This window comes from Haplochromis burtoni, unplaced genomic scaffold (assembly GCF_018398535.1).
Source record: "Haplochromis burtoni strain Fernald_Lab_line unplaced genomic scaffold, NCSU_Asbu1 Contig_474, whole genome shotgun sequence".
NCBI classification, from domain to species: Eukaryota; Metazoa; Chordata; class Actinopteri; order Cichliformes; family Cichlidae; genus Haplochromis; species Haplochromis burtoni.
This window is the reverse complement of record NW_024582835.1, coordinates 386214-400535: the sequence shown is the minus strand read 5'-3', so window position 1 is coordinate 400535 and position 14322 is coordinate 386214.

The following is a 14322-nucleotide window of genomic DNA, read 5'->3' as shown; positions in this document are numbered from 1 at the left end:
AAAAGACACACTCACCAAATGCGTGATTGTGCCTGGTAAAAACATTGTTGTGTCATATGGGCTGCAACCTTTAAAAAAAATCTGATATCCAAATAATATTTTCATTCGGTGGGCCCACGTTCTCATTTGAGGTTTGACAGCGTTTTAGTAGAAGGTGGACATGAATTGAGCTGCGGTTTGGGGAAGACCTCACAGAGGCTCCCGGGCCTGGCAGATCCCCATGTACTAAATAGAAGTGAAGAAGTTAAAGAATTGAAAAGGGGAGAGAGGGTGGGGCACGTAAACGAGAACGAACAGCTTGTAGAACTGGGGGAACATATGAGAACCGGAAGGACCGTCTTTGAATGCATGGTCCATCTCCTGAAATCCAGATACTTTATCTCCAATTACTTGAAGTAATAAAAGTAAAACTATAAATATAAAATATAATATATGGCAAATGGACTGGTTCCTATGTAATGCTTTTCCACTATGAGAAGTCAAAGTGCTTTCTTCACTCAAGCACTTTTTTCCCTGTGTGGAAGCTCTTTCTATCTAACATTCACATTCATACTCTGATGGACGCACCGAAGAGCAACTTGGGGTTAATATTTTGCCAAGGATATTTTTAATGTAAACTAGAGCAGCCAGGAATTAAACCACAGAAATTCCAGTTAGTAGGTGATCTACAGCCACCCCAAACAACACAGCCTAGCTGTTCCAGGACTGCACTCATCTGAACAGTGACCTGTGCCTGGAATCGTGGAGTTTCGGGGTTACAGCTCCTAATGTTCCTTTAGCCCCTGTTTCTATGTTCTCTCAGGCTCGTTGGTCCCGATTTTGCTGTCAGCTGAAATGACCACATCTATTACATCTATCTTCTGCTCCTTGTCAACCATCAGTATGTCTGGTCAGTTGGTCAGGACATGCTTATCTGTTTGGAACTCAAATTCTCACAGATTCTTAATCCTGTTCTTCTCAACCTTCTAAGAACTCATGCACCTGCTCAGCTTGGTTGCTACAATGCCTGAGAGTAGCTTCCAAGTTGTGGAGAAGCAGATGGCCAGTAGTTTGGACCCGGTGCTGTCCAGCTCTTATTTTTCTGATGAGACATTGCTGGGCATTTGCAAAAGTCTGCTCCTAGGTCCACCAACACTTTGCATTTGTGTTTTGTTATGCTTTTTTCCAGATGTTCTTCCAGTAGTGATCAGCTTCAGATCCTTTTGTCGTTGTACTATTGTTGTCCAATAGCTCTGGTATGTCACTTCAACATAGCAGCCAGAGCTGTAAGCTTTTGTTTGGCAGTTTGTGAAGAGTTAGCACCAAATCACAGCTGACTCATATATTACCATAATACGTAGCTGAATTCCTGCACTCAAGTGGAATTTCTCAAGCATGGTAATTTTAGAATTTTTTTTCATTACATGTACTGCACATTTGTGCCTGTTATAGGAGAAATTACCATTTATCGTTAGTTTATTTATTGTTACTGATTTCTGAGGCACTCAAATTATACAAGTAACACTTGCTTTTTTAAGGCAATGAGTTTGCATTTTTTTAAACAATTAATGTATTTTTGTGTGATGGAGGAACGCAAAAAGATTATTTTAGTTTTATGGAGCTCTGAAATTTCTCTGCTAAACTGAGTGAGGCATTGCCTTCCTTTCTGTGTGCACTTTTTGACAGATGCTGACAGGTCCCATTGGCCTCTTTAACAGGGCTGACTGCTGACAGGAACATGGTGGAAATGAAACAAAATGTTCCCTATAGCTTCCCAAGTGACTTCTATCCTGCATGTACCCCTACATGCCCAGAGAGAGAATCGTGTCCCTATAAGAAACTCTCCTCATGACTGACTGATGTCATCTGTCAGAAAGACGGTGATGAGGATTTTTAGATGTGAATTATTTTGTTACCTCAGCTGTCTTCTGATGTTAGATTTTTTGTTACAATCATTATGATAGCTAAAAGACCATCTGCCAGTGCCAAACGATTTTATAATTATGACTTTGTTATCCCTTTATCTTGACAATAAATATGTTAATGACCAAAAAAAATGCCTGTGTTAGTGTTTTATCTTTGGTCAACCTCATCATCAAAAAGTAATTCTGGACAAAACTAATGGAGTATCCCATTTAATTTGACCATTACAAAATAATTTAAATTAGTCACATGTATATTGTTTCAAAATCAGTTTTTCTTGGCCTTCTATTTGTCTTGCCATCACTATTTGCCACAAAGGGCCTTCACATAGACTTTATCACTAGATCTAACTCTACAGCCAATTCTTGATAATGTGTTTACCTCTGAACCGTAATTACAGTTTTAAATGGGTCTAAATGCATGTTGGAGAAGGAAAGTTAGTTGCAAAGTTGTGATGACAAGGCCATCATCACAACAGGATCAACATTTGCTGGTTTCGCCACATTGAAGTGAATGAAAAAGGTAAAAGCTTTCGCTTGAGTCCTTGAGTGTAATTTATTTGCACATGATAAGCTCCTAGATGGGCCTGAAAGTCCTTGAATCTAAAGAGGAGGACAACAAACGACATTATGTAGATGAATTTCCCTAGACTGCTTTTTAATTTATGATAAATTTACGTAATGCAGAAACAAAAACGACAAATTTGGACAAACTGTGTCCATGTGGAAGTTATCGCTATGGCCAATTTTATTGCATAATATCACTTGTGGTTCAAGCTGTGTGCCTCGAGGATTGGGCAACATGATTGTAGGATTTGATAGGATGAGAAAATGACAAATTTACTTGCTGTTCAATGTGGATTTGTCCTGCATTTTTACAGCATGCAATTTCCAAATGACCAGCTTCTGCCATAGAGCAGTAAAAACAACACACAGGTCTTTTTCCCCCTGTGCTTTATGCTTTATCCCCTCCTTCCTACCTTGGATCCCAGCATGAAGACTTCAACTTCTACCTGAAAATATTAGGTTTACTTTTAATCTGATATCTAAGATGTGGTGAAAATTGTGTAGCATTAGTCAGAAAGGGAGGGGTGAGAACATTTTAGAAATTTCTGCTCATACCTCTGGACCAGTCGGCTTATAAGTGAAAGGTTTAAGAAGACAGCATTTTGCTGATGGACAGGGTGGCTAAATGAAATCTCAGTCCCCTGAATGAAGGAAAAGATGGAGGGCTCCACTAACTGACAGGTGGTTCAGGAGTGTCTGTAACCCAAAACACATTACAGAGCCATCAGACTGAGTGACACTTAGCCCCCGTCTCTTTACAACATCGAAGATGAATGGCAACCTCTTGTTCTCCCTCTTGAAATGACAACTGCAGAATATCAAATGCCAATTAAAGAGGAGACAGGCACAGCTGAAGGAGTGGCACCTAATTCTCATCAGTGTGATAGAGGGGGGTAAAAATGACAGAAGGGTGACTTTGAACCGTTGATCTGGCCATTCTGCTGCAGTGAGGTATTAAAAGGGAAAGGCAGTCCGCAGGTGCTAATAGAAGCCATATTAAAGCTGCTGCTGGACTAAATCATAAGTGAAAAGTGTATCATAGCTGGTGACAGATACAGATGAACAGGACTGTGTGTGTGTACATGGATGTGTGTTCTTCTGTAACTATAACTTATATAGTTATATAGCTATAACTCTGTGAACAGCATGTTTTGTGGAAACATTCTAGCCCCCACTTCTTCACAGGACATTTTGAATACTCATAAAATGAACAGCAGAAGATATGAGGCATGTATTTTTGCCAGCTTACTAGATTTTTGTGATCAAATTTCAAGGTGTAGTCAGTTAGCGTGTGACAGTGCAGATTCACTGTTGAAAAGATTTTAACCCACTACCATTTAAAACTAGTTAGTTTGAAACATCCACATTCACATGCCAACAGAGTCCAAGTGTGCAGAGTGAGTGTGCAGGAGTCCATTTGGAACTGAATTGATGTGTTTCGTGTTTCTATGATTCATACATCTCCTTATTATAAAGAAAGAGGTTGGAAGGTATGCAGTTTTTTGCAGATTACATTATAAAACACTCATTACAGTGCTGCACACTATATATCGAGTGACAAGACTTCTATTACTATTATTTACTATTTACTTAGTTTATTCTGTTGTATATAGTATTTTATTCTATTCTATATGGTATCTTATTCTTATTGTCTTATCCCATTCCAGTGTTTTTCTTAATTTTTGCTACTGCAACTTTCTGCTATGACACATCAAATTCCCCACATGTGGGACTAATAAAGGTTATCTTATCGTATCTTATCTTATCTTATCTTATCTTGTCTTGTCTTACTTTGTTATATTTTTTGTAGAAAGTCTTCTGGATACTTGAAGATGGAACTTGTTCTTGTTCCTTGCAGGGAGGTAGAATGGGGAAGTTCTGGAAAGTTGCAACTGGTGTAAATCTACATAATGTTAATGAAAGCAAAGTATAAAAAGTACAATGCCATTATAGTTAAAAATAATTATTTACCTTGTTACTTTCTTAGATATATTTCCTACACACTGATATTTTCATTCTGCCAATCCATTTTGCATCAACAGTCTGTGCAAAGTCTTGAAACATCCATGATTTGATCAGACTGGCTAATAGTGCAGAGTTTTCAGCTTAAGACTAGGCTCGTGAACCTCCTGAAACATGAATGAAGACACATTGCAGATTGGTTGCAGGGGTGTTTGTGGTTAATCATCGACCTGATTAACCAAAGACCCCAAGGTCTATAGCTCATCTTGTTAAAATTAGAACATAATAGAATATGAATGTAGCAGTACACCAAGGCAATTTCCTTTCCTGTTCAGAGCTGTGAAAGTAGAATGATTCATTACTGGGTTGAAAGATTGGTGGTATAAAACATCCCAAGGCTAGTGATGTAGTTGTGGCTCATGTGTTAACCAGAGGCAGTGAAGGTCCTCTGCTACAAGCCATCCTACAGCTATGGAAAACCTTCAGCTAGGTAAGAATACATGCAGATGCTGTTTGATGTTTTGTAAAAACAGAAACCAAATATAGCAACCCCCAAAAAACACATCTCACACAAATAATTGGGACTGATGAGAAATAGAAGAAAATTGATGAAAACTTAGTGATTATTGCTAATGGATGTGTTGTTGATTCCCTTTCCAGTACCAGCTCATGGGTTTGGACAGCTTTAGAGTGGCGGTGCTTGGGCATGCTGCCTGGGTTGGTTGGTGTCTTTCAGTGCATTTGAAAATGTACCTACATAATTGTTTAATGCACTGAGTCTATAATCCGAAACTTCACCTAACAATGTTGTCTTGATGATGCGTGTCCCAGGCAATCAGAGCTAGAAGACATCAAAAAAGCTTTATGTCACATTAATGATGCCACTTTTTACCAATCTGCTATTATGTGATTTATTCTAATCTAAAACTACAGATTGCAGAAGAAGGGAATCTCCAACAACCACTTTAACTAAATCTTTTCTGTTTTCCATGAATAAATTTCATGTCTCAAATTAACAGAGGATGCATTGCTTTTTCATATTCAGCATGAATGTCCATTCGTTTCCCTTTGAAAACATATTTCTGTGGACCACCTTTTGCCTTTGTTTCTCAGTGGGTGTTTAGAAGCAGATCTTAAGGAAGCCTTAAGCTCTGCTTTCAAATGTCCTCTTCAAATCTCCTGAACTTTCAATTTATCTTGAGAGTACTCGTTCCTGCTCTCTGAACATGTTTTTATTTTCAGATTTCAAACTATAGCTTTAAGCTAAAGCACTACTTGCTGTATGAAAGCTAAACATTTTTAATCCTTTTATACACTACATTTATTTTGCACATCATGCATCGAAAAACGTTTCATCTTTCAACATAAGAAAAAAACCCCACCTCTCACCTTCCACTGTTTTCATGATAAACATAGACCCTTAAGCTCTGAGCATCACAGTCACCAGATCTTGAATTCCTATCCTATTCCTTTGCCTGCTTTGGACTAATATGCGTTTCTTACCACCTCCTACATAAAAATACAAAATGAGGGAACATCTTTTGGAAAAATTGTGTTCGTCCCTCAAGTCGAGGTCCAGAGAATTGCAGAATTATTGCTCAGTTACCTGAATAAGACACAGCTGTAACTGGTAATGTGGTGCTGGTGCAAATAGAAAAAGTTTTAGTTATGCCAGGAGTGAGCTGGAGGACATTTGAAGACATAGTAGAGACGCATTCACATACGTTAACATGATTTGTGAACTCTTTGCCATTGCTCACAGACGCTTTTCAATACAAAAGTGATGTCACTGGGTGCAGATAAGCCATGCAAACGTCAAATACAACGTGTCCTCCAACTATTCAAAAAGCTGAAAAATAAACAGCAGTTTGGAAAACATTTATTAGAGACTTTATTTATTTTTTTCAAAGACAGAGAAGCTGCTGGCTGTCTTAGAGTAATCTTTTACCTCTAATGCAACAAGAAGAAAGAGACTGATTGATAACGAAATGAAGTGAGGGGAAGATGACCGTCAGATTTAATTAATACAAGACCCACATGCAGGACCCAGACACAGAAAGAAGTAACAGAAAACCGTCTTTTTAATTTCAGTAACCTTCATAACTCTTTATCGTGGTTCTGAAAAAAACTGAATTTGTAGTATTCCTTGCAGGAATACTACAAATTCAGTATTCCTGCAAGAGAAGGCTTATTCTTGCACATATGCATCTTGTCCAGGTTTCTGAATGCTGTGATCAGAACTAATACAACTATGGTAGAAGTCAGGTTATACATATTCAAGATTATAGGAATGCCAGATTTAATATAACTTGTGATTGGTTTTTGGAAATATCATTGATATTGATAACGTAGGAAAACCAGTATTAGCAGATTACTGAGCACTCCATGTTAACCTTCTCGGATACTCATCGCATGCAAACACACTTGTTGCTTAGACATGTAAATGGTAAATGGACTGATTCTTATAGAGCGCTTTTCCACTCTTACATCGTACTCAAAGCGCTCTATACAACATGCCTCATTCACCCAATCACACCCATTCTCACAAGCACTTTATCTACACTTAGTGCTTTCTAACGACATTCATACACATTCATACTCCGATGGATGCATCGGAGACCAAGTTGGGGTTAGTATCTTGCCCAAGGATACTTGGCATGCAGACTGGAGGAGCCAGGGATCAAACCACCAACCTTCCGATCAGTAGGTGACCTGCTCTACCTCCTGAGCTACAGCCACCCATAAGACAAGTCACATTACACAGTGTGGTGTGTTCTATTTTATTTAATATTTAGCATTTGTCATGTTCCTTGCATTTGTATGTGGACATTTTTTACCCAACATAGAGTTCATCCATGAATTCTTTAAAGCTATTTCCAGCACATCAATTTCATTCCTGCTTATGAGTTGTGTGGTAATCCCTAGGTCTTGTCTTTTCTTTTTTTTTCTCTTTTCTTTTCTTTTAAATGTTGTTTCTCTTTCCCCTGTCACATTTGAATAGATTGATTCTTTTGTATTATCTTGATTAAGTTCACATCTGCATTATTATTTCTTTTTGTGTTTGGTCTACTTGCACACTGATGCAATAATCAGGTATGGAAAAATTACAGACAATTTAGGAAATGCACTGGATTTTACAAGAAATCACAGACCTGTAAAGTAGAATCTGTACTTATCCAGCTAACCCTGTATTTTCTGTATTATGAAGGTAGTTAACTTCTTACCAGGTACGTGTCAGGGTAAAGGTGCTTTATCAAATTTACATATAAAGACTAACAATATCTTTGAATTCTGTTATTATGATTTTTATTCTGTTTATATTTTTTTACGTGCACTCAGACTTGGCTTTCCTTCCAGGCTTCAAATAGGCAAGAAGCTGTACTCACGTCTACTTAATACAAATCTTACTCTTTATAAGTGCATTGGTTTGTCTCTCTGCATAAACACATGCTGAGGGTTGTATAATGCTATACAAATCTCCAGGGGTCCTCCAGACTTTTTTTTATAGGGTTGGCCAAATAGGAGCCACTAAAAATATTGCAACCCTAATATTTCTTTCACACCCAACACAGAATTACCAGTTTATCACTGTTGCCCCCAGCAAGCACGTCCTGAGCTCAGTTCCACCCTCAGGCCAGGTTGTTTCTGTGGTGAGTTTGCATGTTCTCCCCATGTTTGTGTGGGTGTTCTCTTGCTTCCTCCCACAGTCCAAAAATGTAGTTTCAGGTTAATTAGTGATTCTAAATTGGCCATAGGTGTGGATGGTTGTCTGTCTCTATGTATTAGAGACTGGCGACCTGTCCAGGGTGTGAATGCCTGAAAATAGGTACATATGAAAACCAAAAATTTTGAAATAATATTATGTTTTAATTGATTGACTGGAAGTCCCAACTATCGCTTTAATGACTCTCAGCAGAGCTGAGCAGAAGGAGCTTAAGATTCACTCTCCCAGAATGGAGTTAACTTTAAGAGCAAACTTGTTCAGGAAAGACAAAGAAGTATCAGATCATATAAGAGTGTGAACTGTTGCTTTCCTCTATGTTGGCTCTAAGATGGAGATGGAGATGTGATCTGTCCAGGGATTGGCACCAGCTTTCCTGCAACCTTATTACATTATTTCCAGGGTTCCCGTAACGCCTGTACTACATGTATTCTGTTACTCCCCAACACTGAGTATCTGTATGTCTAACTATCCATGTGACCCAAATCGAAGTTGGGGAGGAAAAGCCCCTCAGTCCTATTTTCATAGATCAGACTTAATATGAATATGAAACATCAGGTCATGTGTCATGTGAGGCAGAAAAATTAAAAAAACAAGTACTGGGGCAAACAGCTGCACTGCCAGATTGAGACATATTGACTTGCAACTCTCCAGGCAGGACTTGTTGCCTATGCAGACTAATTTATGGAATCTTGTCAAATTATCCTCATTGCCACTCAGCTGAGTGAATTAGACAGAGAGCTTACGTAACTTTGAATCAATGAGAGAAACTACTGGGTAACAAAAAGTGGTTCAAATACTTGCGGTGATGTTTTTGCCAATTCTACAGGGCTGATTGATGTAAATGTATTTCCCGAGGGTGTATTGGTTTTGCTGACTTTTAGAATATGATGTAGGCAGTTCTGAAATGTGTAAAGAGCTTTAGACAAATTAAAGACACAATGAAGATAGCTGGTTAAATAACTTAAATATCTGCTATAGGTTCTGAGGATTAACTAGTGGCCTAACTTGCCTACTTAGAATATGTTTGTATTCACAAGTAATACCCGTGAGCCCAATGCTCAGACTTCAAACTGCTCTGAATTTTCAGCTTTCAGTGGAAGTTTTTTCTGCTCGTCTCTCTGAACTGTGTCTGTGTGATTTCTGTGATGGAGGATATCTCTAATATGATTGCCACAGACACCAGCTGCTTAAAACTTTCTTTTACAATGGGTAGCCAGTCAGAGGACAGTTGGCTTAAAGTTCATGCCCTGCTCTATTATTTTCTATCCTTCCAAGCAGAAGGATAGAAAATAATAGGATAAGACATCAAACATGGGGATGAAGCACTCAGTATATGACGACCCTCTAGGTTTTCATTACCACCAAAGACAGGATGAGATGCCCGTTCTGTGAAAATAATTGAAGCCAGCAAAAGTCAAGCTGCTAGTGGAAGAAAAAAAAGTAAATGCAAAATATGATTGCATTAGCTGCAGGGCAGAATATCAATTGCCTTGGACTATAATTTAATAAGTCACTAATTAAGTTACTGCCCAACTTTTTGGAGCCTGCTTTGTCTAACTGACTCACCAGGGAGTTTGTCCCAGCCTCCATAGACTCTGTGGTGAGCTGTCTCCCTCCTCCCCTCATGATGACAGGAGCAGCAGAGATAAGAGGAGAACAGGAGACTGGACTAGCTGCCATTTCCCAGAGCTGCAGGCTGCAGGCTAGGCCACATCAGATGACAGTTTACTCTATGGTGGGACCCATCAAGCCTAATGAGCCACAACCAGATGGAAACACATCATTAATACTGAGCTGATGTTTGAGTCTCTGGGGATAATGACTGGTGTGAGATTCTATGTGGCTAGAGATGGATGCATGATGTCCTACATGTCTACTGACTGAGGTCATGTTTTTTAACAGAAAACATCAAAACAATAATCAATAAGATCTTGACATTTATAAACAAATCAGTTGACTCAGCGGTGGTAACAGACCAGATGAAATCCTGCAATATTATAATCCTTTCCTGATCAGATGTGAGCCTCAACTTTCCTTTGTAATTTCCAGTGGATGGAATATAACGTACTTGTATTCATATCAAGCTTTCCTAGCTGACGAGAGGGTTGTTTTTTTCAGTTCGATCAGGACTTATAGGCACACATTAGAAACACATTCATTTCTAATCCTGGTGTAAATGGCGTTTAAACTTTGAGGTGGCATCCGATCTTGGCTGAATCTGGGCAGAGGATAGCCCTGTACACTTCACATCCTGCTACTTCTTTGAGCGGTGTCCACTAGCAGCTATAAATGCCTGTACCATAACATTGCCTCCACATTTTTAACAGATGACTTGTGCTTTGGATTATGAACCTTGCCTTTCTTTCTCTATGCTTTCCTTCTTTTTCTATCTTACTAATAGGTTTATTTTAGTTTTCCAGCATGCTGATGGCCTCCTACACTTGCACTGACATCTCCGTGGACCTCATGTCGAGAGTTTCTCACTAATTCGTCATTAAATGATGATGGAACTGGGCTCACCTGTCCATGAAACTGCTTGTCAGTCAATTGTCCAATTACATTTAAGCCTCTAAAGATGGAAAACCATGTATAAAAATAACTGTAATTTCTAAGCAGCTATGGCTTAACTTTTTTTGAACCCCTCGAGTTAAAGCTGAAGGTCTGCACTTCAGTCGCATCTTGATTGTTTACTTTTAAAAGGTTTGATTTGGGAAAAAACCCAAAACATGTGTCACTGTTCAAAACTGTCCAAATACATGCAGCAGGACCAAATTCCAAAAAAAAACATGACAGCAGTTATTGCAGCATGGAGGAGGGATCGCAGAGATTGAAGAGCATGAGCTAGAAGAGAGACATCATAGTCATAGATGTACAGAAGCACCACTGAAAGCATCTTGACTAGCTGCATTGCTGTGTGGGTCTGAATCTCCTGCTCTCAGGGAGTCTCTACACTGAAAAAAAGGCCATGTTGGATTTACTTGATTCAATAATGGACATTGGTTGCACACAAATGTTTTGCTTTGGCAGAAACTTAAACAACTGAGTTAAATCAACACAACTTTTTCATATTCAGTAAACCTGTGCATTTTGTGTTCATAAAACGTTAATGAAACATGTTCAGATGAAGTAAGTTGAGCTCTTGGAATATTTTAATCCTTCACAATTTTGTCATTTTATTTCAACACTATTCAATAACTTTTACCCCAATACTACTTGGTCACTTAAATACTACATGCTGTCTTCATATTACATAATGTTCAACAAAGTCTAGAGTCTGGTTACCATAAAAATAGAATGGGTCTTCAACAACTACCATCCTTCTATCTTTATCCTGGTTGCAGGATGGCTGGGAAATAACCCTGAAGTGATAGGTTACGGTGCAGGGTACACCCTGGACAGCTCACCAGTCTATCACATAGAAGCAAACAACCATTTACATTCACAGGTAATTTAGAATCACCAGTTAACCCTAACTCTATACTGCATGACTTTTAACTGCAGGAGGAAACCAGAATACCCAGAGAGAAACCTGCAAACCAGCCAGAATGCAGATTTGAACACAGGACCTTCTTACTGTGAAGCAACAGCACTAACCACCATGCCAACAATCCAGGAAATGTAGGAAAGCTATGATTTCCTGTATTTGATGCAGAATTGTTTTGTTTTTGTAATAATACACAATAAATAGCAATAGCATGCACGTGGTGAGTGTGCAGTTGTCTGCCTCTTATAACTCCAGTGATTTTCCTGCAGTTTGAAATCTTGTGCGATCTTGTGAATTTCATGAGTTCAGCAACTAACCACTCTTACTAGATTGTATCATGTCGTCTCAACAAGAACAAATTAAGTTGTTGAATTTCGTACAGATTCTTCATGATTTAATTACGTTCATAGAAACATGAAATTATTGTGTTCAAATTACAAGTTAGACTTTTTTAATGTAACAACCACCCAATTTACTTTTTTTTGGTATACTAAAAAACAGTAGAGGTGGCTGCTCGACTTGACTGAGATGGATGCCTTTCTGAAACCACGATCTAAAGAGCGCGAGTCTGAAACCCGTGCAGTGTCGCGGGATTTAACATTGATATATTATTGACTTACTTCACTTGAACATGATATGAACAATTTAATCTAGCCTCTCTGCATATCATGTAGTTTCTACACTATGTAGTTACACTTAACTTTAAAGCATGAGGCAATTGTGTTAAATAGCCTCTTTGTGTTGTGGGGTGACTGTAGCTCAAGAGGTTCAGGAGGTAGAGCAGGTCGTCTGGTAATGGGAAGGTTGGTGGTTCAAACCCCAGCAGTGTGCATACCTATTATCCTTGGGCAGGAACTAACCCCCCAGTTCTTTTACGATGCAGTGTGTGTGTGTGTGTGTGTGTGACTGTTGAATAGAAAGCATTTAGAGGGGGGAAAAAGAATTTGGATGACTGAGACAAGTTAGGTATAAAGGCACTATTTAATAATCAGTCAATTTACCAGGTTACAGAAGACTGTACTGTTACTTTATACATTCAGTCTTGTATTCAGATGTACAGTACATAGATTGAAATGATATATACTTTTAAGTGGAACATTTGGATAGATTATTCCTTGAAAGGCAAAAAAAGGAGTTAATGTCCCAGTGTTCTTCCATGTATAACTGGCCCTTCTAAACTACTCCTACTTCCAAACTACTGCTAAAGTTTGTTATGACCTAGTTTTTTTCAGGATTCACTAAATCTTGGACTGTTTCTCTCAGGCCAAAACAAAAAGGTAATCGAAAGTGTCATCCACTACCAAGCCGAGTTAATTTAAGGTTTTTTACAGTAGCTCGTGGCAGGTTTGCTGCTCCCACACAGAGACATCTGCTTCCCCGTGGGCAAGGCTTTTTGTAGGTCTGCTCAAGACTGAGACCCCACTGTAACATTTCTAGAAATTTATGATACAAAACAGGCTGAAGACACTTTCACAGGGCAAAGAAGGAGGTAATTACACAGCTCATGACCAAGTAGCTTTGATGATATCCAAAAGCTTAAGCCATTATGGTAGGTGCAGGATGGCCGTTCTTTGTATTTTTTCAGAACGGACAAAGCTGAATTTTAGCAGCATGAAGGGATTAACATTTTCTTTTTTTTTAAATTTCAAATGTGTTTCCATTAGCTGACCTTCATGTTCAGAAATAATAAAAAAGTACAGAAAAAGCCAAAAGATTTTGACCCTGCCAAACTTATTTTTGCACCTTTCTTGGTAAAATGGCACAGACCAGCTAAAGGCTAAATGCACTGGTTCTTATGTAGCACGTTTCTACTCTACCACAGCACTCAAAATGCTTTATTATTAACATTGTTTGCCATGACTTTAAACAGCTCATTCATAATTGAAAACCCTTCTAATGTGGCTGAGTTTAACAATCACGCAAAGAAGAGTGGGGGAAAATCTCTACAGCGATGTGACAGACTCATTGCCAGTTAGTGCAAATACCTGATTGAGTTCTTGCTGCCAAGAGTGGCACAACCAGTTATTAGGATTAGGGGGAAATGACTGTTTCACACAGGACCATGTAGGGTTGGATAGCTTGTTATCCGCTTACTAAATGACATCATTTAAAAACTGCATTTTGTATTTAATTAGGGCACTATCTGGAAGCGTACAGAGGTGTGAAAAAGTGTTTGCTTCCTTCCTGATTTCCTAGGTTTTTTTTGTATGTTTCTTATATCTAAATGTTTCAGATCACCAAACAAACTGAAATATTAGCCAAAGATAACACAAGTAAACACAAAATGCTGTTTCCTAATGAAAGAAAAAATCCAAACCTGCTTGGCTCTTGCCCCCTAAACCTAATCCGGTCTTTAAGTCTGACGTCATTAGCTGTGTCTGGGCCCAAACTCTGCTGCAGGCACATAAGTCAAGCGATCACTGTGGCATCACTGAGGGTTAAAAACTGTCTAAATCCTTAAAATGATCAGTGTTGCTGCTCTACCAGGTGTAACAATTAAGTTTAACATCCAGGCATCCATGAAAACATAATTTATGACATTTAACAGATTTAGAAGTTAGCAGGGAGTTAGCTTGGTACCAAATATGTTCTCCTTCATTTCTGTCAAACAAAGCTGTATGAAACGTTTCCAGCTGTTAGTATCATGGTTGCTAGGCAACCTGGGCAGCGCGACGGAGGCTAGA